This window comes from Nomascus leucogenys, chromosome 16, assembly GCF_006542625.1.
Source record: "Nomascus leucogenys isolate Asia chromosome 16, Asia_NLE_v1, whole genome shotgun sequence".
Classification (NCBI taxonomy): domain Eukaryota; kingdom Metazoa; phylum Chordata; class Mammalia; order Primates; family Hylobatidae; genus Nomascus; species Nomascus leucogenys.
This window is the reverse complement of record NC_044396.1, coordinates 90898790-90916774: the sequence shown is the minus strand read 5'-3', so window position 1 is coordinate 90916774 and position 17985 is coordinate 90898790. Positions and strand designations below refer to the sequence as shown.

General features: G+C 47.3%; 1 protein-coding gene across 2 annotated transcripts in view; it reads left to right on the top strand.

The window, feature by feature from the left end:
- Positions 1–495: 495 nt before the first annotated feature.
- COL22A1 (collagen type XXII alpha 1 chain) overlaps positions 496–17985 on the top strand; it is a 327746-nt gene continuing 310256 nt past the window's right edge. For both annotated transcript variants that reach the window (XM_030795302.1, XM_030795301.1), the window contains exon 1: positions 496–887. The gene's annotated coding sequence lies outside the window, so the exon portion shown is untranslated. The remainder of the gene's footprint in view (positions 888–17985) is intronic.

Genomic DNA, 17985 nt, shown 5'->3' with positions numbered 1-17985 from the left:
ACAAAGAGCCAAGCGCGCCCCCTCCCCAGGCCCCGTGGTGGCGCCAAACTTCCCAAAGTTCTGGGCAGCTGCGGCACTAGTCTGTGGTCTATTTCAGACCCGCTGGAAAAGGGAGCAGAGTTATCAGTGAAGTCTATAATTGGACAGAAAGTTGTCAGCCCCTCTTTTGGGCTTCCCAGGGCAGCCTCGTTACTGCCTGGACCCTAACGCTGTCCAGTCCCCCACAGCCCTCCCGAGGTTCCTGCCCACCTTTCCCCGCAGCCCCTCGCCACTGTCCGGGGCCTCGTCGGCCTCTCTTTCTCTGGGGTCCGCCCCTGCACCTCCGGCCCCTCCCCGCTCCCAGCCCCCTGATTTTCCTCCTCCTTCGCGGCTTGGCCCCCGCCCGCTCCCGCCCCGAGCTCCTAGGCCCGCCCCAGCCCCAGCTCCTCCCCAGCCCCGCGCTCTTAGCCGGGGAATCCCAGCGCTGAGGCCAGTTTGCCCCTGGGGAGGCTCCAGACAGCTTTGTTCCTGGCGGGGCTGGCCGAGGCTGCGGCATTTCTCCCCAAGGAAGTGTCTTCCCCGCTTTCCCTATTCTTCTGTTTCTCACACACTTTCTATCTCATTCTGTAACTTTCAAGCCTTTCCTTCTAACTGTATGTATTTAGTTACTTGTTTTCAAGCTGGTTCTCTCTCTGGCCCCCTGGCCTGGGGAAAGCCTCCACACTTACTGTAAGTCTTGTTTAGAGTCTGAGTTTGTGAGATTGTTGGGGGAGAGTGGGCGAGTGGCTGACAGGTGACCCCCAGGAGGAGGCTTCCTGGGGCTGGTGTCTTCTCCCAGCTGCTGCTTCCAGTGGGCCTGGGCCCAGGACTGGACCTCCGCTGGCATCCCCTGAGTGCCTCCCTGCCAGGTAAGACCCGGGTTCTCTTCTTTGCTGCAGTGCTGAAGCTCACAGACTTCAGTTGACGCCCATCTTCCCAGATGACAGTGAGGGACGAGAGGCGGGGGGTGGATGCGGGCTGGGGAGATGTTCTCTCCAAATACAGACGCGTTTCCTTTTGAAGCCTGAGCACACTTCGCTCTTTAGGCAGTGATTATAGTTGGAAGCAGATGTGTCTGTGCCTTGACTTAACTTCAGAGTAAAACAGAGGCAAATCCGTGAGAACACACCTGTTTGATTGTAGCTGAGCAGCCAGGAGCTCAGCGATGGCCGCCGAGAGTCAAATGCGAGAGCTTGTTTTCAGGTTGCTATAATACTTTAAAGTAGATGAGATGTACCGGCTCTTTACACTTTCAAGTAAGAAGTTTGCAGTAAAAGGAGAAAAGCATGCGGGGGAAATGGAGCAGGGGGTGGGGAAAGAATAGTTTTCCTTTGGTTTTACATTTACTGTTAAGGAACTTAGCTTTCTTGATCTAAATTTAGATCTCGTTTCTATTTAAGCATTTTATCCCCCCTCTCCGAGCCTTCTCTAGGTCAGAGAGGTGTTTTTCTTCTTCCCCCAACCCTTGTGTATCATGTTCTGTAGCAGACTAGAGTTTCATGTGCCACTTTATCGAGCACAATTTGAATTAGTTGTGTTATTGGAAAATGAGTCCTCACTTGTCCCCACTCAAGGCAAGACTCAGGGATGACAGGTGGACATGCTTATCAAGCATCTGCAGAAGGAAGCACTGCCTGCCGGCCTGTCCCAGAGCTGTGTGCTGGGTCCCCCTCCTCAGAACTTCATTCCACGACTTGTCATCTTCCAGAGCCCCATCCTGATACTTTTTTTTTTTTTTTTTTTTTTTTTTTGAGACGGAGTTTCCTTCTTGTTTCCCAGGCTGGAGTGCAATGGTGCGAGGTGCAGTCTCGGCTCACTGTGACCTCTGCCTCCCGGGTTCAAGCGATTCTCCTCCTGACTCAGCCTCCTGAGTGGCTAGGATTACAGGCATAAGCCACCATACCCAGCTAATTTTGAATTTTTAGTAGAGATGGGGTTTCTCCATGTTGGTCAGGCTGGTCTCGAACTCCTGACCTCAGGTGATCCGCCCACCTTGGCCTCCCAAAGTGCTGGGATTACAAGCATGAGCCACCGCGCCTGGGCCCATGCCGACACTTCTATGTCTACATGGGTCTTTCTCACTCCTACTCTGTCTCTCATTGATTATTTCTACCAGGCAAATCATGGAAAGCTGAAGGCCACAACTTCAGACTCCTCCTGGTTGAGTTCAGAGTTTCCAGGAAAATTTGGAATTGCAGGGTTTCATTTTTGTTAGAGGCCTGCTGCGTGGGGTACGCTGCCCAGCTGCATGCAAGTTGCAGTTGAAGGGTGTGAGCTTTGCTGCTTGTCTTGTCTTCCAGTGCTAACTCTGTTGCTCTCTCTGGCTGCCCTGGGTCAAACGGCTATCCTCAGTGAGCCTCAATTTTCTCTTTTGCCAATGGAGCTGATGGAAGAGATAGGATAACACAAGAGGCATCTAGTACGTGGTGAGCATGCAGTATATCTTAGTTTGCTTCTGTTTCACAAACCTGGGGAGCTTCAGCAGGAAGCACCCCCACCTCATTCTAGATTTCCTTGTCGCTGTGCTACTGAGGCACTGTGCAACTGTGGGAAATAGTCACTTTGATACTGTTGGGCCTGTCTTATTAGACAAGATGTTGCATCCTATGAGGATTTTCTTTCCTGGGGTCCAGGAGTGGCTCCCAGGGATCCATGCATCCTTTAAAACGTTTGGAGCAGAAGTTTGTGTCTGGTTTTTCTGTGGTTTGGTCAAACTTTCATCAGATTCACAAAAGGTTTTATACCTACAAAATGATTAAGTAAATGACCCTTAGACAGATGCAGTCCACAGACAGTTTTAAGGCTTTGTGTGTAGTTTCAGTTATCGCCAACATAAAATGATCAGGAGATTTCATGTTACAAATCTTAGTCTCTGGCTTCTCTTTTGGATTGAATCCCTGCAAGGCTGTCCATGGCTGGGATGAGGATTAGCCATCCACTTTAGACAAGACATGTGCCCTCTGGTCATCCACTGTTATCTGTGTGACCTGCAGGGCCTCTGAAGACCTGGGAGCTTGCTCACTCTGAGTTAGAAGATCAGGGTTATCTCTCTCTGATTTCATTGTAAGAGGGTCACAGATAAGTGGAAGTGCGTTTAGAGGAGACAAATCAGACTTTCCTGGGAATAGAAGTCATAGCTTATGTGGAAGGATACTACCATAGGAAGGTCTTCTAGTGCAAAGAAGACAGCGGCCCCAGCCGTTTGGAGGGCTGCCCTGTAGAAGAGGCAGCTGGTCTGCTGTCTTGGTCCCCAGAGGGTCCAGCTAAAAGGATGAGTGGAGGAGCTTCACTGGATGTTGGATTCCAGTTCAGTTGGAAGACCTTTCCAAAGACAAGAGGGATTGATTCATTAGGGAGTGAGTCCCCCACTATAGGAGGCATTTAAACAGATGGGATGGCTGTTGTAAGGCTGATCTAAACCTGGAATGCTTGAGCTAGGTAAGCTTTTAAGGTCCTTCCTAGCTTGAGATACTGCAATTACCAAGCACTTCCCTTCCAGCCTTAATAGTCTGCTAGTTTCCTCCTGCATCCCTCTCTTCCTTCGAAGGTGCTTATGATGTTTTTGATAGAGGTCAACACAGGTGGTGTGGTTACTATGGGCCAGGACCATGGACTACTTGTGTGTCATTCATATCTCAGTTTTAGAAACAAGGAAATGAAAGATCAGAGTTTGAATGATTTACCTGGGGATAGGCAGAGGGAATAAAGAGGAGCAAGATTCAAAGCTCATTTTTGTTTCAACTAAGGCCTTTTTGCACATTGTGGGAATGATGCAGGCCTTCCAAAGAAAACCAGAAAATGAGAAAGGCCCACAGGAATGTTTTAGGATAGGAAAGTTCCCTGAGGATTTTTTCTTTTAGCCCATCCCCTATTCAAGAATTCAAGACATATTTATCAGGTTACCAGATAAAGACAACTGCAAAATCGAGGAAGACCAAGCCCTAGTAAGATGGGAAAAGTGCCATTATCCCATTTCACAGACCAGGGAGCAGAGAGAGTTCTGGAAAGTGGGAATGACTCGTCAGATCTGCATTTTGAGACAGAACTGAGTCTCAAACATAGGTCTCATGAGGCACCAGGACGCAGAGGGATTGACCTTTCACTCTTCCCACCTAGGATCCAGCATTTGTCTGTGCCCTTGTGGTTCTGTGTGTACATGTGTATGTGTGTGTGCATATATGTGTCTGTGTGGATGTGTGTGTGTTGAGGGGAAGAATTGGTGTCCGAGAAAACCAGCCCAAGGCCAGGTGGCCAGACCGACATCTCTTTGCACTTTGCCTGAGGCCAGCATGAGGTTTGTTGAATCAATGTGTGAGTAAATACATGGCTACGTGAATGAATAATTGAATGAATGAATCATATGGCATGACGATTCCTCAGCTTTCTTATTGAGTAAAGTCAGCCCCTTGCTTTGTGGTGTTACTGAGTTTCGTTTTGTGTTGCTTCTTCACATTCCTGCAAGCGGATGGACCATGATAGGTGACCCAGTCCCTGCCTGCTGCTGCACTGAGCATTTTTGTTTGTGACAAGATTTCCCCCATTTGGCAATGATATATCTCAGATTATTCTTAAGGAATAGGATTTCTAGGTCAGAAGGCATTGGCATTTTGATGGTTCTCAGGACTCATTGGTTATTAGGAGCACTCGAGAGAGGCTGAAAGCAGGGCTAACATCCTGGCACAAGCAAAGGGAAGTCCTGGCAGATACCCAGAGAGTGTTTGAGGGTGGCCCTGCCAGCCCATTGTGGTCGCGAAGATGCCCTGCTGGAAGCAACTCAGAGGCCTCCTGGGACAAACTCAGCCATGCTACCTCCCTCCTGCCGTCCACTTGCCTTAACTTGTACAGTCCCAGTTACTGGAAGCTCACTGCTAGTTAACCCTGGCTGTGTTCTGATGGGTATCTTAAATTTTTTTTAAGCTTGGCTTACAGTAAAAATTTTTTTAAACATCAGAATCGATACCATCTCTTGGTGGAACTGTATCTTAAGGACAAGCTTTTCCTTTAACTGCACACTGGCAGGTCCAGGCCAATTGAAGCTGGCCTCGCCTGCCCCGTGGCTGAGTTGTCAGGGGCACAGTCTGCTCTTGATGCTATAAAGACAAAAAAAAACAAAAAAAAAAGGCATGTCAGCCACAAGGATAAATAAGGAAAAATTAAACAAAATCTCATTTAAAAAATTGAGTATAAAACTTCACTTATGCAACACGAATAAGTTCTGGAGGTCTGCTCTATAACATGGTGCCAATATGTAGCAACATTGTGTTATAAACTTAACTCTATTAGGAGAGTAGATCTCATGTTAAGTGTTATTACTATAATAAAACAAAATAAAACACAAGTACAAATAAAGCAGCCACAAACTTCATTGTGATTATACATTAAGGGTGATCACATATAGTTTTGCCAAATAATTATGACTATGATAGGCCCTTTGCATCTGCAGGCTACAGGACGTCTATCACAGGCAGCTTGTCCAGTTTCCTCATCTGTTGACTGGATTCTATTACCTTTCTCCCAGGTTCTTGCCCACCTTCTTCTTGCCCACCTCCAGGGGCAGAGGGATTGCTACCTCCTAAGGCAACCTCCAGTGCATTGTTGGATATCTGGTTTAAAATTCTTCCTCTTATTCAAATGAAAGCGCTCTCTCAGCCACTGCCATCTGTCTGATCTTATTCCATCTTTTTGGGGGTACTTAGAATAAATTAGATCTGTTTTCCTATGATAGATTTTGAGCTCTGTAAAAGCAAAAATAATATGCCCCCTGACCCCATGTGATATTGAGTGCCAGTTGGTGCCAGGCAGTATGTGAGATACTATCACATAGATCCTTTCCTCCTGTGAATTAACTATGCTGTTACCCCCTTTACAGATGGACACATTGAGGCTTAGGAACATTTGGTCCCTTAGATAGTAAATGGCAGAACTGGGATTTAAACCTATGTCTTGGTACAAAGCCTATGCTCTTAACAAAAATTACAGACTGCTAAGTGAATAAGATAAATGTACATAATTCATATGAGAAAGCAGATGTACTATTTGGGCAATTTTTTCTTTGTTATTCCTTGTTAGAATGTTTTACATTTAAAAAGTAACAAAAGCATATTTTTACAAGTGCAACAGTATCTGCAACTCTCCTGAGTTCTAATCCCCCAACTTAACCAATAGTAACATTCTGGCTAATCTTTCACAATCGATGTATATCCAAACATCTATATCAATCAAAATCCAGCATTTGAACAGTGTGGGAACAATAGCCAACACATATTTAAAAACATGGGCTTCTAGCACAGTGTCTGGCTCTTAGGAGGTACTGCATAAATGATTGAAAGGTTGAACTGTCGTATTTTATTTTGCCTGGTTTAATGCTTGCTGTGGACCCAGTGGGAAGTGGTGCTGTGGTCCCCATTGTTTGTGGCATGAATGGGCCTTTGGGTGGGGGAGTGGGGAGGGAGGGAGAGCAGAAAGAAATGTCTGCGTGGACGGACAGGTGTTACGATTTGAGTGTGTCTCCCCAAAGTTAATGTGTTGGGAACTTCATACCCATTGCAGCAGTGTTGGGAGATGTGGCCTAATAAGAGGTGATTGGGTCATGAGGGCAGACCCCTCATGGAAGGTCTACTATTGCTGTTGTAGGAACAGGTTAGTTCTTGGAGAGTGGGTTGTTATAAGACGAATTTGGCCTCTGGGTCCTCTCTCTGTTTTACATGCATGCTTCTGCCTTCTGCTGTGGGGTTACCCTTGCTGGATGCCTGCACCATGCACTGGGATTTCCCAGCCTGTAGAGCTGTGAGGCAAATGCATCTCTTCTTTTAATAAATTGCCCAGTCTGTATTATTAAAAGAGAATCATTTTCAGTGCTTCTGTCTTTTTTTTGTTGAGACGGAGTCTGGCTCTATCACCCAGGCTGGAGTGCAGTGGTGCGATCTTGGCTCACTGCAAGCTCCGCCTCCCGGGTTCACACCATTTTCCTGACTCAGCCTCCCGAGTAGCTGGGACTACAGGCGCCCACCACCATGCCCGGCTAATTTTCTTTTTTTTTTTTTTTTTTTTTTTTTTTAGTAGAGACGGGATTTCACCGTGGTCTCGATCTCCTGACCTCGTGATCTGCCTGCCTCGGCCTCCCAAAGTGCTGGGATTACAGGCATGAGCCACCACACCCAGCTGTGCTTCTGTCTTAAGACAGTGGGCTAAGACAATGGGCAAGTGAGCAGATTAATGAAAGAATGAATGAGAAAGTAAATACATGATAGGATGAATGTATGAATGAGTGAGTTAGTGGATTAATTTGCATCAACAAATTTTATCAGCCATTCCTGGATGGTTTTTCAGATCAAGGGGAAAGAAGGTGGGATTGCAGTAGTCCTTTGCTCAGATAGAACCGTTCAAGAGGCTTTTCTTGTACCCTTCCTGCTGAATTCTCTCACCAATAAATGCTTACACTATTTAAAAGCCTGAATTTGCTAGACACTGCACAGCGCGAGGGTAATGAGCAGAGCTCCCTCCCACAAGCTCCCCTTGTAGGCGAGTACTCCTGGAAGCTCCTCTTCAGCTTTGGTCCTGAAGCCCCACCACAGTGGAGCCAAAACCACAGGCTCCCCTAGGAAATGAGCTGGAGAACCCCACACTGTGATGGTGGAGAAATATCTTTTGGTCCCTCTGTGTTGGGCACATTTGTGAGTCAATTCCCTGGGAGGAGACCATCCCACAAAGCCTCCATTCCTGGCCCCTCCCTGGTACACACCTCACCTCTGTGTGCTCTTATCCACAGAGTAGCAGGGTCCTGGTAGCAGCTAGGCCATTTCTTGGAAGAAAAGAAATGTCGTTGGTGATTAGTCAAAGAAAGTCAGTCTTGCCCAGGTGCGATGGCTCACGCCTGTAGTCCTGGCACTTTGGGAGGCCGAAGCCGAAGGATCACTTGAGGTCAGGAGTTCGAGACCAGCCTGGCCAACATGGCAAAACCCTGTCTCTACTAAAAATACAAAAATTAGCTGGGTATGGTGGTGGGTGCCTGTAATCCCAGCTACTTGGGAGGCTAAGGCAAGAGAATTGCTTGAATCTGGGAGGTGGAGGTTACAGTGAGCTGAGATCACACCATTGCACTCCAGCCTGGGTGACAGAGCGAGACTCTGTCTCAAAAAAAAAAAAAAAAAAAAAGAAAAGGAAAAGAAAGTCAGTCTTGTGTCAATCCACATGTTTTCTATCTTCTCAGAAAGTAAAAGTTTCAATTAAAAAATACAAGAAAGAGCTCCCTCTTACTAAGTTAAATATGCCATTGAGCACCCAGTTTAGACACTTCAACTCATTTATTTGTTTCTCTCTGTTACACTGATACATGATACTGCTCTGTGCCCATCATTGTTCCAGGCACAGAGCAAGAGAGACTGGAGGCATAATGTTTAAGTTTAAGCAGCTCAGTTGAGAAGACAGACCAATATGTAGGTAATTTTTAATATTACTTGTAGAGTGCTAAAATCCATGAGTCTGTGGGAACCCCTAAGGAATATAGTGGAACAAACCCCTGCCTGGGAAATCAGGGAAGTCTTCACTGAGGAGAAGGCACATAAACCGGGTTTCGAAGGATGAATAGGACTCTGCCTGGCAAGAAAAATAAATTCTCTCTGAGGTAACGAGACAGACAATGTCAGGGGTTAGGAAAAGAAAATGCAGGTGTTCGAGGAAGGGAGAGGAGTCTTTGAGGTTGAAGAATAACATTCATAAGGTGAAATGTGAGGGGAGGGATCAGGTTGAGAAAGGCCTTGAGGGGCCAAGAGGGAGGCTTTAAGCTGGGACAGAACATGAACCAAACTGTCTTGTCCGATAACGTGGATGTTTAGGGTAAGTGAGGTCGTTTGCAAGTTCACAGTACAGTAAAGGGGAATTTATAATCTGGCACAGAGGGAGGGGTCTCACTCTCAGAATGGAAACTCCTCAGGTTGTGTGGAGTGTGTCCCCCAGGGGCAGAAATGGGAGCTTGGCTTAGGGACTGCAGGGTCTATTAAGGTAGGGGCTCTAAACAGCCTGGTTACCTGAGGTTTCCTGGTATGAAACAGAGCTCTCAACTGGGAAAGGGGACCTAGGGCCCAGTCTGAGCTCAGCCACTGGCCTTTCCTTCAGCTAAGACAGCCAGCATCTCGGAAGTTCCAACACTTTAGAATTCTGAGATGCGCTTACCGTCCTGCAAAGTAGTGAGTTTCTGGTCCCCGGAGATATCCAAGTTTAAATGAGTGTATAAGGGGTATCTAGAGGGGACCCAAGCATGGGCTAATGGAGGGTGTTGGGGTAGATCACTCCCTCTGATAGTTTTCTTTTTCTTGTTTTTTTTTTTTTTTTTAAGACGGAGTCTCACTCTGTCGCCCAGGCTGGAGTGCAGTGGTGCAATCTCGGCTCACTGCAAGCTCCACCTCCCGGGTTCACGCCATTCTCCTGCCTCAGCCTTCTGAGTAGCTGGGACTACAGGTGCCCGCCACCGCGCCCGGCTAATTTTTTTTTTTTGTATTTTTAGTAGAGACGGGGTTTCACCGTGGTCTCGATCTCCTGACCTCATGATCCGCCCGCCTTGGCCTCCCAAAGTGCTGGGATTACAGGCTTGAGCCACCGTGCCCGGCCTTCCTCTGATAGTTTTCTGAGTGGAATTTATATGGTGGTGCAAAAAGTATTGTCAGTGTGAAGGAAGCACTGAAAAAGATTCTTTGGTAATGTCAGGTTTCTTTTATCAAGTGCTTATAGTTTGTCATGTATCTAATCTAGCTGTCTGTCTATCCATCCATCCATCCATCCATCCATCCATCTATTGATATATATTTTTAATGCTGCTATTGACTGGGGACTCAGCAACTGATGAAGTAGATTAGTACCCCCTTTTTACAGATGAGGCAACCGAGGCTTAGAGAGATACTAGCTGAGGCCACATGGCTGGAGAGTGGTGGAGACAGAAGCCAGGCTCAAGTCTGTGGGGCCTCATGGCCCATGGCCCTCCCGCTGTGCCGTCTCACATCTCAAAGGGGAGGTGCTGCATGTGGCTTCTCATTATTCTCTCCCAGGAAAAGGGGAGCCTGCTGGGATGGCACCTCCAAAATCAGTGTGGATGCTGGAGCACTATTTATACATATTGCTTCACCAGACCAGATGCTGCTCAAAATAAATTAAACAGAAATATCTTTCTGTGTCCTCAAGACTCTGTAATCTGAGACAATTTCTTGTGAAATGAACTGAGACAGTGTACTCAGTGGGGGGCTGGCGGGGGGAGAGAAAAAAATTGGGAAGAATTCACTGCTGGAAACGTGAAAGAAATAAAAATGGGGTTATTACAGCTCTACCACGTTTGAAGAAATGAATCAAACAATAAAGAGTGGTTTAGGTTTGCTTGTACTGATGGGTGAGGCAGGCTGAAGGGAGGCTGAGAAGGGCTGTCCTGTCCTCCTCTGTGCATCTTCCCATCTATGCCTCCTCTTCAACCCCATAGACCCAGGGAGGCTGCAGGGGTTGTGGGGGGGCGGGTGGTAAGGGTGTGTGTGTGGGGCCTCTGGATGGCTTTTGGAAGTTGGCCGTTGGAGAGGGAAGTTGAATGGGGTAATTCTGGAAAAGCGTATCTAAACTGAGTTGTCAATCAGAGATGAAAGGAGAGGAAGAGAAAACAAGACATAGAGCCCAGAAAGCAGTTTAAGAAGCAGGGACTCCCCGTGTGAGCTCCGCAATGAGGTGGCGGTGTCTGCTGGGCCCTGCTAAGAGCAACAAGTGCTTCTCTGTGGTTTTGAAGTGGAAGAACTCCAGCTCAAAGTAGCTTAAGCTTAAAAAGCGGGGATAGGGAAATATTTGTCTCGTGCAACACAGTAGCTCTGTGTACCTCTGGACTTTGGACAGATCTGGGTGCATGCATCTCCAGGGATGCATCTTGTCTTGTTCTCGGCATCCAGTGTGCATCAGGATCCTTCACACACTGGCACATGGCTGTCGGCCCCCCAAACTCAGCAGCTCCAGCAGTCATGTGCCTCTTTATCCAGAAACCCTAGCAGAGGGCCTGGGGATGCTTGGCTCTTGTCAAATTCCAGCATCCAGGGGGATGTGGGGCCCAAGCCAGCTCATTCTGGTCCCCTGCCACCTCCTAGCTGAAAAAGCAGGGTATACTTCCGTGAACCCCATCAACTGATAGTAGGAGAGAGGTTTTTACTGAAAGCAAAAGACTGGCTCTGCTTTCTGAAGGAGGGAGGCTTGGAAGACAAAAGCAATTGTGGGCCCAGGTAGAAAACAATCACTGGTGTCAGGAGCCAAGCGGCGCGCCAGGTGTTCTGCACAACAGGTTGAGGTGCCGGCTCTTCTCTCCAACTCCACTTAAAGCCCATTAGACCTTTATGGGATGCAACATATGATTTAAAATGTATGAGCATGTTTGCTACATGTTACCCCAAGCGTAAAACTCAAACCACAACATTGAAGGCCCCCCAGTCTGCCCTGAACGACATCCCTTTCTGTGGTTATTTCTGTTTCCTTCAGGAAGCCGCTGGTGATCCTGGGGTTGGGTGGCCCAGAATGTGAATCCAGCCTCTTTCATTTAATAGCCACATGACCTGGAACAATGTCCTGGCCTCAGGGTTTCAGTCTGTGAAAGGGATACTAACTCAGCACCTCAGGCTATGGTGGGGATCCCATGTGACTGAGTAGACACATGTCCCTGCTCCATATTTGCTGTGGGGTTGATGCTCAATAATTCATAAGTTAATTCCTGGATAAATCCGTTCATATGAGGACGGCTACAGACCTTGAGACAATTCGCGATAGGGAGGGAACATTTTTCTTATTCACGTGTTAGTCCTGCCAGTCTGATCCATGGGTGATTAGCGGTATTAGGGCTAAAGTAACCACCCTTGAACAACCAGGGGTGGACGATCATGAAAACGTTTCATGTTTCCATGATCCCTGAGACCAACCACGTTTGGCGAAAGCCTCCTGTCCTGTGCTTTCATAAGCCTTGACCCCATCCCACAACTTCCTGTCCACTTTCAGGCATAACAGAGACCAGCCCAGTCAGTTCTAGTATATATATATAAATTTTGTTTTTTTTGAAACGGAGTCTTGCTCTGTCGCCCAGGCTAAGTGCAGTGGTGCGATCTCAGCTCACTGCAACCTCTGCCTCCCAGGTTCACGCCATTCTCCTGCCTCAGCCTCCCAAGTAGCTGGGACTACAGGCGCCCACCACAACGCCTGGCTAATTTTTTTTGTTTTTGTATTTTTTAGTAGAGACGGGGTTTCACCATGTTAGGCAGGGTGGTCTCGATCTCCTGACCTCATGATCCGCCCGCCTCGGCCTTCCAAAGTGCTGGGATTACAGGCATGAGCCACCGCGCCTGACCTGTCAGTTCTAGTATAAAAGTGCAGGCCTACATCACAGTGAAGTTCTCTGCCCTCCCATCAGAGCCAATGCTAAGCTGTTGTCCCGAGGGACCTGGCTGGGGCCTTTTCTCTGTTCCTCTCTCTTTCTCTGGAGGGTTGGGGTAAGGATAAAGGGGAAGGAGAGGGGCAGTGGCCTCCACTTTGATGGTCGTGGTAGTAGCTCTTCTGGACACCTTTGCCACGAAAGCTTCATTGTGTTTGGGGCATCCACGTGGTGCCTCTCTCATGGAGCGCCTCACCTCTCCCAACTTGGGAGGTCGCATCTGGTGGGAACTCCCCCATGCCCCTTCATCCCCTGCGCCTGCAGCATCTTTCACAGCGTCTTACAGCTGGAGTCTCCTATTTGTGCGGTTCTCTCTGCTGGGCACCAGCCAGGTAACTCAAGCCTCACCTCCTCCTGCGGTGTCCATTTGACTCATGGGGAGCTCGCTCACCATGTCTCAGGGAGCAGGGGAGTGCAGGTAGCCCCGCCTTCCCCAGCACAGCGCCTCCCCCCATTGTCTTCTTCTTCATTCACATAGGTCCAAGCAGACATGCAGTCAGGCGACACTGGAGAGGTAGGTGCAAGCCAGCCCATGAAGGTCTGCAGTGAGCACTCGGACTTTATCCAAAGGTGATGAGGGGTGCAGCAGGGTTTGTCCATGAGTCTAAGGATCATATTTATGTGTTAGGCACCTCATTTGGGTCTTGTGAGGATGTGTAGGAAGTCCCAGGAAAGGCCAGGCATGGTTGCTCATGCCTGCAATCCTAGCACTTTGTTTTTTCGTTTCTTTGTTTTTTTTTATACGGATTCTCGCTCTGTCACCCAGGCTGGAGTGCAGTGGCGCGATCTCAGCTCACTGCAAGCTCCGCCTCCCGGGTTCACGCCATTCTCCTGCCTCAGCCTCTCCGAGTAGCTGGGACTACAGGCGCCCGCCACCATGCCCGGCTAATTTTTTGTATTTTTAGTACAGATGGGGTTTCACCGTGTTCTTGATCTCCTGACCTCGTGATCCGCCCGCCTTGGCCTCCCAAGTGCTGGGATTACAAGCGTGAGCCACCGCGCCCGGCTTTTTTTTTTTTTTTTTTTTTTGAATCCTAGCACTTTGTGAGGCTGAGGCAGGCAGATTGCCTGAGCCCAGGAATTTGAGACCAGCCGAGACAACATGGTAAAAACCTGTCTCTACAAAAAGTACAAAAATTAGCTGGGCATAGTGGTACGTACCTGTAGTCTCAGCTACCTGGGAGGCTGAGGTGGGAGGATCACCAGAGCCTGGGAGGTAGAGGCTGCAGTGAGCTGTGATCACACCACTGCACTCCAGCCTGGGCAACAGGAGTGGGACATTTGCCAAAAAAAAAAAAAAATCCCTCCCGGGCTGGGTACAGTGGCTCACACCTGTAATCCCAGAACTTTGGGAGGCCGAGGTGGGCAGATCACTGAGGTCAGGAGTTCCAGACCAGCCTGGCAACATAGCGAAACCCTATCCCTACTAAGAATACATAAATTAGCTAGGCATGGTGGTAGGCGCCGGTAATCCCAGCTATTTGGGAGGCTGAGGTATGAAAATCACCTGAACCTGAGAGGCGGAGGTTGCAGTGACCTGGGATTGCACCACTGCACTCCAGCCTAGGGGATAGAGTGAGAGACTGTCTCAAAAAAAAAAACAAAAAAACAGGCCGGGCGCGGTGGCTCACGCTTGTAATCCCAGCACTTTGGGAGGCCGAGGCGGGTGGATCACGAGGTCAGGAGATCGAGACCACGGTGAAACCCCGTCTCTAATAAAAATACAAAAAGTTAGCCGGGCGTGGTGGCGGGCGCCTGTAGTCCCAGCTACTCGGAGAGGCTGAGGCAGGAGAATGGCGTGAACCCAGGAGGCGGAGCTTGCAGTGAGCCGAGATCGCGCTACTGCACTCCAGCCTGGGTGACAGAGCGAGACTCCGTCTCAAAAAAACAAAACCAAACCAAAACAAAACAAAAAAACAAAAAAACCTGTCATGAATGAGTGGATCTGAGGCTGGAGGCCACGTCCGAGGCTGTTGGTGGCAGGGATTCAACAACTGCTGGAGGCTTTTCACTCCTCACCCCATTCGCCTTTCCAAAATGCTCCATTCCATCCCATTAATCAGATCTCAGTTCCAGTGTCCCCATCTAAGAGGAGTCTTTCCTTTTTTTTTTTTTTTTTTTGAAAGCAATGGTGCTTTCAATGAAACTTCTTTCAAATCTGTGAACATGCTAGCTGTGAGGTAAATGCTTTTATTCTTTCCATAGGAAATATTTCCAAACAATGATGACAGTGTTATGGCTAATAAGATGCTGGATAGATGAGTAGCCAAAGAATACTATAAAACAACAAAATCTCATCAATGATATATTGAGGAATCTTTCCTTTTACAGAGTGTAAAAAATGTCCTACCCAAGTCACCTTCTATCACATGACCCTGTTTTTTTGTGTCCAAATCAACTATTACTCTCTAAAACCGTCTCCTTTATTTATTTGTTCCTTTGTTTACTTTCTCCCTTCTCTCTAGAAAGTAAGCTGGATGGAGGCAGGAACACTGCTACACCTGGTGATTAAGACAATACCTGGCACAGAGTCTGGGACTCAATAAATCCTTGTTGAAGTAATTGATCAATGACTCTAAAGATCACAAAGCATAGTGAAAGCGTGGGCGATGGCTTTAGAATGAAAGTGGCCATTCAAGTCACTTGGAGCCCAGGTTTAAGACATCTTCATCGTCTCAAGAATACACAGATATGGCTTGAGGTTCGTTTACAGTTTCTAGCAACTGGGAGAGAAACAGAAATGGCAGGCAGCCTCTTCTTAAGGAAGTGATAAAAATAAAAAATATAACTGGTAATATTTTTGAATTCCATAGCATAAAGAAGGAGGTTCGGAAAACAGGTCTCACTTTTTCCGTCTCCTCCTCCAATCATCTGAATCCTTCTGCAATTTGGCAGTGTAGGGCTGAAGCCAATTCCATTGAAATCACTGGGATGTCTGAGTGGACAGGAGGCAAAGGCTGAATAGACGCTGTTGCTCGTTAGAAGGACCAAACACTCCTGATGGCCAGAGCTGTTTTGTATCTCCCCGCCTGCAAGGCACCTGATCAAGCACTGCCATTCTATAGAGTGACAGACCAAGCCTTCCTGGTTAAATGAAAGGAGCACAGAATCTAGGATCATACTGGCCTGGGACTAAATCCCTATTCTACCCCTTCTGGGCGGTATAGTCTTTGGCACATTTTTTCATTGCCCAGAACATGAGGTTACTCAGCTGTCATAAATGCTTTGCTAGCCCCTTCTGAAGAAATAAAGCAATGCAGGAGAAACAGCCAGTACAGTCCTGGCTGCTGTTTATATCATCGGCATCATCACCCCTTCGCCATATCTGGTACCCTACAGTCAACTGGATCAGCTGCCATTTTTATTTACTCATTTAACAAATATTTATTGAGCAACAACTTTGTGCCAATGGTAAGTGTCAGGGATCATGATAGGTAAAACCACTTTTGCTCATCAAGAAACTTATGACCCAGTGGCTCATGCTTATAATCCTAGCACTTTGGGAGGCCGAGGTGGGTGGATCACCTGAGGTCAGGGGTTTGAGACCAGCCTGGCCAACATGGTGAAACCCCGTCTCTACTAAAAATACAAAAATTACCCGGGCGTGGTGGCGCATGCCTGTAATCCCAGCTACTCAGGAGGCTGAGGCAGGAGAATCACTTGAACCCAAGAGGTGTAGGCTGCAGTGAGCCAAGATTGTCCCACTGCACTCCAGACTGGCCCACAGAGTGAGACTCCGTCTCAAAAAAAAATTATGACCCAATAGCAAAGACATATTAATGCACGCAAGTTCAAAATACGAAGCAGCATAATAACATGAGAATCTATTAACCAGTCAGCACTGACTGAACCCTTGAGTGTATTGTGTCTCACCATCCCTGGATTTTCTTGGCTAAACCAGATCTTCTTATTTTCTGCCTCATGTCCCCATTTAAATATCCCAGGATTTTCTCAACCTTTTTTATCCATAAAGTGGCCCTGAGCGAATATACTCTCTGTATTCATGTCTGGCATGATGAAAGGTGGCAAGGCATGGTTTGGGCACTTGTAGGACTTACATTGTGATTGGACAATACAATGGACAAAAGTAAATGAAGGATAAAAAGAGGGAAGGTAGAAAAAGGAGAAAGGGGAGAATAAAGAGGGGGAAGAGGAAGAAGAGCAGAGAAAGCAGCAGGAGTGGTGTTAGAATAAGGAGTAACATACGGGATTGATGTGAGCAAGTCACATTTCTAATTCATCCTTGCATCTGCAGCATGTGGCTCACGCTGTACCTATAGCCGGGTGAAGAAAGCAGTAAGAAAAAATGGAAATAATCTGTGACAAAGTATTAGGTTTTTTTGTATTTTTGTTTTCTTAAAGATGATGCTGCTTCCTTATAGGGAATCTAGTATAGGGGGAAACAAGAGAGCAAGGAAGGAGACCAGTTCAGAGGTTGTTGCTATGCTCCAGGCAAGAGAGAAAGGAGGCTTGGTCTCCACCAGCAGGAGTGGAGAAGGGGAGGTATTGGCAGACCTGAGGTGTGCTGGGGTGGGAGATCTGATAGGGCTATAGAACGTATGTTCTATATGGGCAGTTAGCTAGGCAATGGGAACAAAGCTTGTCTTCACGGGCCTTGGGGTAGTCTTTACTTTAGGGACTCATTTCACTAAGTTAGTCTTTGCTTTCCCTTTTGCTGGATAGAAGATTGTGGGTTGGATGTAGGGTATGAGAGGTGAAGTAGAAAGTGTCTGGGGAATGCTCATCCCAATCCCATAACCTATGGTAAGAGACTTATGGGCATTTAAGGCAAGAGTATCTGCTTGCAATCCATCCTGAGCTAGCTATTTTTTGGGGAGTGGTGGTGGAGAGTATGAAGGGTGGAAATATGTGATATCTCACGTTCCTTCTTGAATATTTCATTTTCATGTTTGCTAAGATAACCAAAGGACTGTCTGGGTGTTTCCATTTCTGGAGAAGGCAGAAATTCACAACAATACTGGGATATGGATGGTGCAAGGAGCTTTGTCTTTCTGGGGATCTGTTTTATTACATACACCCAGATGAAGCAGAGGCTGCAGTTCTGTCCTTTAATTCGATTCCTATCTGCTATAGACTGAATGTGTCCCTCTGAAATTCATATATTGAAATCTAATTCCTAATGTAATGGCATGTGGAAGTGGGGCCTTTTGGAGGGCTTGGGTTATGAGCACAGAGACCTAATGGATGGGATTAGTGTTCTTATAAAATAGGCCTGAGAGATCCCTCACCCCATCTGTCATGTGAGGATACCATGAGAAGAGATCTCTCTATGAATCAGAAAGCAAGCACTTGCCAGACACCCAATCTGTGGGTGCCTTGATCTTGTGCTTCCCAGCCTCCAGAACTGTGGGAAATACATTTCTGTTGTTTAAAAGCCACCCAGTCCATGGCAATTTGTTGCAGTAGCCCAAAAAAGACATGATCTCTAGTTCAGCCACTTTTTTTGTTTTTGTTTTTGTTTTTGTTTTCAGAATGAACGAGAATTTTCTTATTCAAAATCAGGTTGCTCATCTGTT